The sequence below is a fragment of the Callospermophilus lateralis genome, chromosome 2 (genome assembly GCF_048772815.1).
Source record: "Callospermophilus lateralis isolate mCalLat2 chromosome 2, mCalLat2.hap1, whole genome shotgun sequence".
NCBI classification, from domain to species: domain Eukaryota; kingdom Metazoa; phylum Chordata; class Mammalia; order Rodentia; family Sciuridae; genus Callospermophilus; species Callospermophilus lateralis.
This window is the reverse complement of record NC_135306.1, coordinates 129,825,453-129,836,946: the sequence shown is the minus strand read 5'-3', so window position 1 is coordinate 129,836,946 and position 11,494 is coordinate 129,825,453. Positions and strand designations below refer to the sequence as shown.

The 11,494-nt window shown below is 35.5% G+C and overlaps 1 pseudogene; it reads right to left on the bottom strand.

Moving 5' to 3' along the window:
• Window positions 1–484: 484 nt before the first annotated feature.
• Window positions 485–1,533, bottom strand: LOC143387753 (dnaJ homolog subfamily A member 1-like; annotated as a pseudogene).
• Between the last annotated feature and the right edge of the window lie 9,961 nt (window positions 1,534–11,494).

The window sequence follows — 11,494 nt, the reverse complement described above, 5'->3', positions numbered from 1 at the left end:
ACACTGAAATCAACACATATACTTAGTATTTCAGTCCAAGTTTGTCCACATACATAGTTGAAATCCCAAGGTTTGTCCTAATAACATGCTAGGAGAACTTTTTAAAAGTAGTTTTTACAGGTATTAAACAACTTTTTGCATACCGAAGTCATCATATATGCAGGGCAAAGTTAGAGCTTTTATATTTGCATTTATTCTTCATTTAACTTTTAAAACACTACTATAATTGAACATTAAAACAAAACAATAGGATATAGTGAACATATTATGATTATAGTCCTTCACTCATTCACTATTGCATATAAAATGCCTCCAGTTAGTGTTATTCGCTGGCCCATTAAAAGGTTTGACACTGAACACTACCTCTGGGATGATGTTCATAATCCTCACATGCTTCTCCATTATAATGGTGCTATCTTTCCTGATTTGGATCAAAGGCCATTAGTTCTACCTAATCCATTTCATCAGTCTCTTCTTCTTCCTTCTATTCAGGTGGGAATTTTTCCATCAAAGAGGGTTTGTCAGGAGAGAGAAAGCCATTTTGAGAAAAGTTTACCTAAACTTGATGATTAGGTGACTCTTTTCATATGGTCTATGATAAATTGGCATACCTTCATTTAGCACACACTTTTTATCTCCATGGTTGACAATCTGATCCAGATAAGAGGTGTTGACTATGATTTGATTGTCAAGAGTGGATACTGACTTCTGGAAGTCACATAATGCTTCCACCAGCTGTATGTCCATACACATGAAAAGAAGTCCATACACTACTCATAGAGTAAAAATAGCATGGTCCTTCTGATCTAACACAATGATAATATTTTCTGGTTCCAGTCCTGGCTCTTGGTCTCCTTCACCATGGAATGTTATCTTCTGACCATCTTTCATGCCATTGTCAATTTGAAATTCTAGAAGCTTTTTCTCTCAAACTATTTTCCTTTCATCGCAGCTTTTACATCTATCTTTAGAACTGATCCTTTCCCCATGGCCCTGACACTCCATGCACACGGACTGAATTTGCTGAACCATTCGGGGGTCTATCTGATGCGTTCACATTTGCATTCCAGTAACTAGGCAGTTGGGACAGCACTTGATTGCTCCTTTCTTACCACCTTGGCCTTCACATTTGTCACAAATCACATTCTTTTGGAGAATCAGTTTTTTCATTGCACCATTGCATAAATCTTCTAACACTACTGAGAGCTGATGCACAACGTTTTTACCTTTCCTTTCTCTCTGTATCCTTCCTCCTCCTCCAAAAAATTTACCAAAGATGTCCATGGGGGAGATAAAACCACCCGCTCCACCTTCCTTAATTGCCTGTTCTCCTCCTTTGTCATATAATTCCCTTTTCTTGGCATCAAAGAGAACTTCATAAGCTTGAGAAATCTGTGTAAACGTTTCTCCTTCTTTTGGATTCTTATCAGGGTGGTACTTCAAGGCTAGTTTCCTGTAAGCCTTTTTCAATTCTTCCTGGGTGGCATTGGGTTTGACCCCCGAAACCACATAGTAAGTGGTTTCTTTCACCATTTTCTACTGCTGGTGAGCGGGCCAACGTGGGAAAGTGGAAAGGAGCTCATAACTGTGCAGCTTGGACAACTGCCGCTCCTCCACCTCTCACTGAGTGTTCTGGAAAGTTCTGCTAATTACTGTTTTAATTACTCTCATTTGCCCAACTGAGATCCACTTGTAAATTGGAAGGGATTATGGGGAGAAAGAGCAATATTACAGACCTATAGCAAATCTTGAAATTTCTTTTCCTCCACACAAATTCTTGATAAGCAGAAAAACAAGTGGTTCCATAGACTTACAACATTTCTTCAACAATGATGATAACCTGTATTTTGTCACAAATTATATAAAATATGTAATGTCATAATTGCTTATTTAATGATTCATATCTTCATTTTATGGAAGAACTAAAGCCTGGAAATTTAAGTGACGTAATCAAGGGTACCTAACTAGCAAGTGACAGGATTTGAACTTAATCTGACTCCAGATCTCAGGTTCTCTCTGCTATACAATATGTGCCACTTTGCATTCACACAGTGGTAATTCTTTGTTTATGAAAATGTCCTTTGTTAACAGCTTGCCCTGTTTCTAATGAATTAGAAAACAAGTCCATTGCTGATGGTTTACTTGTGGAAGGCTGACCTGTGTCTTTTCTGACAATATATGCAGAGCAAGGTGATTCAATCACTGTGTGGACCTCCATGGCGATGGACTCAGCTTACTGATGGTTGGTCCTTATTTCTCATCTCAGAAGGCCGCAATGCCCACAGTCTTAGTTTGCCAACTTTCTTCTACTCTTTACTACAGCTACATCATAAGCTTCAAGCTTAAAAAAAGAAGTTTTAAACATAGATACCTGATGAATATAATTATGCAAAAAGCACATGTGTCAAAGACAGAAGAAAAATACGGAAATGAAAATTCTTTTATTAATAAGGCAACATTACGGAAAAGAACTTTAAAAGTCTATGCAGTATGCTTGTATTTACAATTTAAAAAGTAAGAAAATATCTCTCAATTTATTTAACTTATTAAATATCATGAAAATAATCTGGATTTAAAAATAAGCAAAGATTCTCCAATAAAGTATATTTTGACTTATCATAAGAGTTTCACTTCTCCTTTTGTCTACCCTCTAAGGCCTAAGAATATGCAGAATGACCACAAGGAGAGAATTAAGGAACAAAAGGGGCTGGGCAGATAGAAACTGTGGGTGTACAGATACTATAAAAGTAAACAAAAGAAAGGAATCAGAGAAGAGAGTGAAAAGAAAACAAATCTTTTCTGCTTTCAATTGCTCCAAAAGAGAAGGGTCATAAAATAATAAGAAAAACTGCTTGAAGTAAATATGAAGACCTAGGAGGGGTAGAAAAGGAGGAGGGAAACATTAGCTAGAGATTTAAAAAATAAAAAGTAAATAACGGGAAATGAAAGTATTAAAAAACAAACAGGAAGTGCATCTGAGAAGCTGAAGAGGAAAGAATAACAACTGAGTTTAAGAAATATGTTGGTTAAACACAAACATGACCAGTTTCACATACATCCATCCAGCTGCTGCAAATGTGGAACATGCCCAATTTCTAAATGTCCACCTCAAACCAAAAACCAACATTAAGCTTGTTCAACTCTAAACTCCTGTTTCTTGTCCCTTCCTCATTCCCAAATGTCTTCATAAGTTTGAAATCAAAAGATACTTATGGTGATATAATTTGGTTACAAAGACTTGAAGGGTGGGAAATTATAGCTTGATCATTGAAACCCAGGTCCCAGAAAACCAAGATCTCAGACTGATCAAACCCTAAAATAGGGGCTGGGGATGTGGCTCAAAGGTAGCGCGCTTGCCTGACATTCACTGGGCACTGGGTTCCATCCTCAACACCAATAAAAATTAAATAAAGATATTGTGTCCACCTAAAACTAAAAAATAAATATTAAAAAACCCTAAAATAGTTATCCAAAACTTGGAAACAAGGCAAGACCACCAGCAGACCTTTCATTCTCAATATCAGGGCATTTTCTAAATAGTCTTGCTGTTAGCTCTCTGATTGTCTTGGACTGTGATTTAGTTTGACTTTCTATTTATTATTAATAAGGGCTCAGACTCTATGTAAAGCTATGTTAACTTGAAGAAGATTGACAGGTTATAAGGTATCTTTGTCTAGTTAAGATAAATGTAATTGCCCAATAAAAGAGATAACCTACGGGGTTATCATTTTATTAGCCTCCTCGGGACATTAACAGTTTTATATGAAACTTAACTTCACTTTAGCATTCTTTCTTTCACAAACTACATACACTTCTTTCTTTCAAAGTCTCCTTTAACATCCAGCTGCTTTCCTCCTTGGTGGTATAAACAAATCTGTGACATCTGCTCAACATACATTTGTGTATGTTTTCAAATGTTTAAAAGGTATGCTTTGACAATATTTACAATAATATACATTTAGCAATATCTTACTATGTACCAAGAATTGTATTAAATATTTTGTGCATACTATTTTATTTAATACTTAAAACTACCCTGTGAGTTTAGGTAAACTGAGGCCCTGAGTGGATAAATAATATTTCAAGATCATCTATGAGTAGGAAGGATTATAACATTCTGCATACATTTAGTAAGAATCTTGTCAAGCTGTGTTTTTCTGCTTAAGTACAAAAGTAATGACTGCCATGGGCAGGGGTCTAGCAAGAACAGGAGGTCTTGGAAAATCATAGAAGCTAGAAGTTGGGTGCTAATGATAGAAGGCAGTTGGTAGAATGGGTGAAGCTGTCCAATAACTAATTTGTGCCCATCTTGCGAAAGTATGGGGGTGGGAGGGCAGTTCTCATTATCTCCATTTACAGATGAGAAGACTAAATTCAGAGAGAACAGGTTACTCTTCCCAGGTCCTCCACTAATAAGACATTGAACAAGGACATGAGAGCCCATCACCAGAACCCAAGCCCAGTGCATTTTCTGAGGCTCCCTCTGCTTCTGAACAGATGGTCAGCAAGTTCAGCCTCATTTGTTCCACTTCTTAGTTCCAAACTATGGTTACAGCTGCCATTATTTTCGCTTTGTCCTGGATCTATTTGGCTTTGAGATTTTTATCTTCCTGCTTTTGTCTTTGACATAATGATCAGGCAACATTTAATTTGGTCTCTGGTTCTCATTTATTTTTCTGGCACTGGTCCCAGGGATCAACTCAATGGAACAACACACAGTCATAAGATATCAACGGCCTGATTTCTATCAGTCTGTCTGACACAAGCGTTCACCTCTCTTTCCCTAACTGTCATCGGCCTGCCCCAACAGCACGGCATATGGACCCAACCTTTGTAGATACGCTACCCACTTGCCTGCAATATGAGTTTTACACCATGGAATTAGGGACAGCTCGTGATAATAATTAAACAGATGGACTGCTCTAAACAGTAAGCACAGCAAGAATTCTATTAGAAAACAACACCTTCTTGCACACTTTTAGACAAGGGGCCTTGAAGTTTAGAAATGAAGAAAAGGATAGAATTTGTCCAGCATCTGCATTTGGTGTGTCAGCATCAACTCCATGATACCTCCATTCAGGACTCAACATGTCTGTATTTGCAATTAATTCAAAACCCAACAAACCTATAAGTTCCGTCACACTAAGATACTCAACCAAATTCTTTCCAAAAGCACCTCACCAAGTTTTCCCTAGGATTCTGGCCATGTAACTTTTCTTCTCTGAGGTTCAATGCCTCAGAGTGAAGATTTTGCATTTACAAGTCCCCTCCAGATCCAATTCCCTTTGATTTTGTGTTACATCTAGGTTGATCTAAATTCTTGCCAATGAGAAGGAAGAGAGTGAAATAATTTGTTATGTCACCCCTATTCTTCAGCTGGTATTAATAATTCACTCAAGATTTCTCTTATAAAGAAAGAAGGCTATAATAAAGCAGATAAGGAACAAAGAAGAAGAGAGTATAGTGGAAAATGGATGAAATGAGAAGCTAAAATTTATGGAACACCTACTATATTTTCACCATTGTGTTAAGAACTTTTACAAAGGTAGCCTTATTTAATTTTTCACAAAAACTCCAAGAAGAAGCTATTATTGTCTCAATATTTAAAAAAAAAAAAAGTTACCCTGGGAATCAGAAAGCAAGCAACTTTTAGCTTTCCTCAAGTCATTCAGCTATAAGTGGAAGCCTCATACTTCAAACCCAAATTTGTCTGATGTCAAAGCTCCATATTCTATCTCATGAGAATACTTGAAGTAAATGATGATAAATATTGCCTTGATAGTTAACTAGCTTCAAAAATCTAAAAGGAATTTTGATCAGTATGGTAGATTCTCATTGGGTTCCCACTATGAGCCACATACTGTTGTAGGCATTGGGTTTACTTCATTATAAAAAAGATTTAATATCCCTTCCCTCATAGAGTTCACTGTCTAGTGGAAAAGACAAACCCTGAGTAAGAAATTGAAGGTTCTATAAAAAGAAAGAAGATCCGAGAACACAGAGGAAGAGGCTCAAAACTAGCACTAGGGACTAAGAAAAGGATTATTAAGGAAGTGATACTTGAACTAATATGTGAAGCCTGAAGACTTAACTGGACAGATATATGAAAGATGCCACTGTGGGGACTGGGAACAGCATTTATAAAGGCTTAGAGGTAAGAAAGCAGTAAATTAAAATAACTCCCATGTTAAATTTATATGAATATCATTTGAATTTGAAGAATGTGAACATGTGCATGTGTGCAAGCCCACTCTCACATATAAACTGAATTTTTTTAAACTGGCCATATGCCATGTGTGGTGGTACACACATATAGTCCTAACTACTTGAGAGGGTGAAAAGAAAGGATCACTTGAGCCCCAGGAATTCAATACAAGCCTGGGCAACATAGCAAGACACTCATCTAAAAAATAAAAATAAAAATCTGGCCATAGGGAAAAGAGCAATCTACTTCAAAGTACAATTATAATATCTGCATCTAAGGCAGGAAAGCATAGCCTATAATGAAGAGATAAATCAATTAAAATCAATTTAAAATGACATAGAGAAAGACATTAAAAATATGATAACTGTATTCTACATTTTCAGAATTTAGGTTGAAACTAATTATTTAAATACTTGTTAAACTTTTAGAAATGAAAACTTCAATTTCTCAGATTAAAAAAATATGATGGATTGAACTAAGACCAGATTAGACATTGCAGAAGGAAAGAAGAGTGAACTGGAAGATAACACTAGAAACGATACAAAGTGAAGCATATAAAATTGAACAGACCATCACTAAACTGTGGTTCCATTTCAAATGGTCTAATTTGGGTAATTCTAGCTTTTGAAAGAGAAGATGGGTGGAGAGAGAAAAACAATTTAAGAAATAATGACCAGAAATTTTTCAAATTTGATGAAAACTATAAATTTTTTTAAAAAAAGCTCAAAAAAAAAAAACCTTCTGGCACAAGAAACATATAAAGAAAAGAAGAAGGAAAGACCCAGGCACACCATAAGCAAACTGCTGAAACTCAGTAACAAACAGAAAAGTTCAAAGGAAGCCAAAATTTAAAAATATACAAAAGAGGGCTGGGGATGTGTCTCAAGTGGTAGCGCGCTCACCTGGCATGCGTGCGGCCCAGGTTCGATCCTCAGCACCACAAACAAACAACGATGTTGTGTCCGCCGAAAACTAAAATAAATAAATAAATATTAAAATTCTCTCTCTTTAAAAAAAAAAAAAAATATATATATATATATATATATATATATATATATATATATATATATATATACACACATATACACAAAGGAAAAATAAGAACGACATCAGATTTCTCATTGGAAATCATGAATGTGGGAAGACAGTGGAATAATACCTTCAAAATCCTCAAAATAAAAGAAACTATCAACCTTGACTTCTATACCAAGCAAAATTATCATTACAAAATGAAGTTGAAGTAAAGATGTATTCACACATACAGAAGCTGAATATTCATCCTGTCACTCCAAACTCAATTTACAGAAAATCAAATCAGATGGAAATCATAAGAGAAGGAAGAACAGCAAGAAGAGTTATTACATGTATAAACACTTTTTGCTAATTCTATAACTTCTTTAAAAGATTTGTCATAAGGCTTTGGCTCAAAAAATTATGGAGATTGGGAAGTGCAAAACTTGCATTGTGGGCCGGCTGGCTTGAGACCCAAAATATAGTGGGTTTCCAGTCCAAAGGCTGGCAGTCAAAGACAGGTGCCAGGCAATGGTCCACATGGAGTCTGAAAGCATTCTGCTGGAGAACTTTCTCTCGAACGCAAAGCTGTTCTTTTTAGGCCTTGAACTGATTGAATGAAGACCACCCACATTCTGAAGAATAATTTATTTTACCCAAAGATTACCAATCTAAATATTAATCTCTTTCAAAAACACCTTTAAAACTGGCACTTAAATTAACCATCAAAAAGAACAAACAAACAAAAACATAAGGTCAACAAGTGAAATATAAAATAGATTTTGTAGAAATCAAGAAGGTGATAAATGTCTAGACAGACTGATTATTAAAAAAAGAAGACTGTAAATATTATCACAATCAGGAATGAAAGAGGTGACATCATCACAGATTTTTACAAATATTAAAAGGATGATAAGGGAATATTGTGAATAACTTTATACCAATAAATTTTACAATTTAGATGAAATGGGAAAATTCCTCAAAAGACACAAACCACCAAAAGTAACTCTCAAGAAACATAACCATATATTTTAAAAAGTGAATATGTGGTAAAATAAGCAAAAATAGAAAAGCAAAACTTCTGAGAGAGAGAATTCTGGGCCCAGATGATCTCACCAATGAATTCTATCAATGAGAAAGAAATACTACCAATTCGACATGAATTATCGTAGAAGAAAGCTGCACTTCCACATGTGTTTGTCCTTGTTTTCACTATTCTCACTCTCTCAAGTAGCACTATCTCCTTCTGTAAGACTTGGGTCACGTGCTCTTATTTTTTCCCCTCTCTCTCCTCTTCGTCTTGATTTCCCATGAAAAGAGCCCAAAAGAACTGCCTGGCATCTTGAAGGATTGGGCAGAGAAAGTGATCAGAAAGACCATGTTGCCAGGCATGATGGCACACACTGTAATCCCAGTGGCTCAGGATGCTGAGGCATGAGGATAGCAAGTTCAAAGCCAGTCTCAGCAATTTAGTGAGGCACTTAGCAATTTCAATTAATTAATTAATTAATTAATAACTCAATTAATGTCTCTAATAATACATTAAAAAAGAAAAAAAAATTGAGGATGTAGGTCAGTGGTTAATCCCCAGTACCAAAACAAACAAACAAACAAAATGTTGCAATCTCCTTCTATTAGTCAGAAAGCAGTACAAGGCTACAGACACACTAGGAATTTATTTTCTATCACATAAGATTACAACCACTGTCAGGTGACACTTTATGACTTTTTAACTTTGTAAATTCATCATTTGGTTCACAAATGCTGGGTATTATAGTATACCCTCTGAGCACTGTTTCAACTGTAAAGGAGAGATAAATAAAAGCCAGCAAAGCAGAATGGATTTCACAGAGGAAGTGGATTGGAGTTGGATTTGGCATGAAGTGGCATTGAGAGTGAGCATGGGGAGTGAGATGAGGGCTCCCAAAAGCACAAACCTACCAACACGGGAATGAGCAGATTTAGAGGTGGGCACCAACAGGTGCTAGGTTATGTGCCAGTGCAGTGTTCTACAAAAAAAAAAAAAAAAAAAAAAAAAAAAAAAGTTCTGGGGTTGATTTTTCACTCTGGCTGGAGCTGAAGGACCTCGTAAGTTTTATCTTAGAAATAAGGCCACATGTCTTTAATATTTTGGTTTCTTCTAAATTTGTTCTCATTTTAGAAAACTAAAACTAGCTCCAACCCCATTCCCTTTTCACCTAGAAAAATAATAATGGAATACTTAACTAGACTTCCGGTCACAGCTTAAAAGCCATATGGACATTATATAGAAATAATAGTTAAAAATAGCTGGAAAAGCTACTTTGGGATATAATAATAATGTTAAGTGGTTTTCCCTACTTTTCTTCTCCTTTTACAATCATTTCCATGTCAACACTAACACCGTGAATAAACTGCTCTTTGGTATTGTTGAAGAGAACTACAATCAACAGAAATACTCCTGTCTCCCTGACATGTACTTTTGAATATCAGCAGCCTTTTAAAATATTTTTAAAATCTCATTTATTGCTTACAGTTATCAGTAAGTATGTAAAGTCTTCATTGACTGACATATTTACAGTGCCTTTTCCAATAAATCAAAAACTATTTTCATCAACCATGACCCAATTTTTCCCAAATGGCCTTGATGTCATTACTTTCCTTCCCTTTCTCTTGCCCTCTGATTTCTTATCCAGTAAATCTCACAACCCACTTCCTACTTGGGACTTCAATATTTATTCCTTAAATATTTATCTTTTTATTGTTTTATGACTCTATTGCTTTTTTTACATAGCTTAATCGCTTGTTGTTTCATAACTTTTCTGCTAAATGGGAAAAAATTATCTCAAAGTTTCATTTTTGTCATCATTAAGTTCTTTCTTCTTTCATCTTGCAATGACAGCTTCTGTTGTTTTGTTTTGTTGTCATCCACAGACCAGAAATTGGACCTTCTAGAAAAAATAGCAAAGAAGAAATGTCTTAGAATTTTGGAGGAGAGAACTGTAACTAGCAGTTTTAACAACCCGTGCTGCAAGGGAAAGGTTCCAGGAAACAGTGACATCATCCTGGGACCTGCACCTAGCACTTACCTGTGGCCTGAGACCACCAACTTTCCTGGATGATGCTGACCCAGAAGGAGACAATTTCATGAGCGTAGGCAGTTGAACCAAGGTCAAGAGAATGTAAATAAATTACACCAGACTGAATAAAATCAAAGAGGAGAACCTACCTGTGGTGATTTGCTTTAAAATATTGTTGGTAGTGTTTATTTTTTATGATTTCTCTTTTCTTTTTGGTGTATTCCAAATGTTCAGGTTATCAGACTATCTTGTGTGTACTAAAAGGAAATATTCTTTGAATGTTTTCTTATCCACACTGACCCTTAGGAATCAAGTAGAGCTATCCTACAGGAAATCTTACTGTAAATTATGAACTAATAATCATCAGGACAACTTAAGGATGACAATGACTCTGCTCCTTGTAATCGAGAAAAATGCTTTTATATTGGATCAAATTTAGAAAAATCACAACTGACCTCTAACAAAAAAGAAAGATGCATAAGATGAAAAGGTAAAACACTCCTAACTTCAGGTTCTATAGTTTCTAATTATAATTCATCTATACATAAGCAAATACATTTACTAAAATTATCTCTAGCATAATCTTTGATGATTCTACAGAAAATACATAAGATACTATTTGCCTTATTTTTATAAGTATTTAGAACATTGAACATATAGTATTATAACCACCTGAATTGAAACTCTTAACATTTAATGAAAATGTAATTATTTACCCAGAACTTCTAGGAATCAGTCCTATTCCAAGATCTAACTGGACAGATCAACTGTGCAACCAAAGCTATTCTGGTAATGCCATGTTGGAAAAAAATTCCCTTTAATTGGGTAGGAAGGGCCCACCATTAAGGGGCAAAGGTTGTGTTTTATGTGGAGTTAATACTTGCACAGCCCTCGCAGGAGGACTTCAGCTGGTAGTAAAGAAAGTCACTTCTTGGCAAGCCAGAAACCTCAATGGATTGGGGAAACTTGCAGAGGGCAGAATTCTTGCAGTTATTGGGCTGCATCTAAAACTTGGAGGAGATTAGGTTCTTAAAGATTAGGTTTCGTATTCACAGAATGGATAAGCTAATAAGAGTAGTAAGAAAGAAATCTCTGAAATGATTAAGGTTATTGAAAATACAATCCTAGATTCTCAGTTTCTTTACATAATCTCCAGATAGAAAGTAATTAAGTGAACTTCTCTTTAGTTTTGCTGACAATACAACAAAAAATGTTCTTG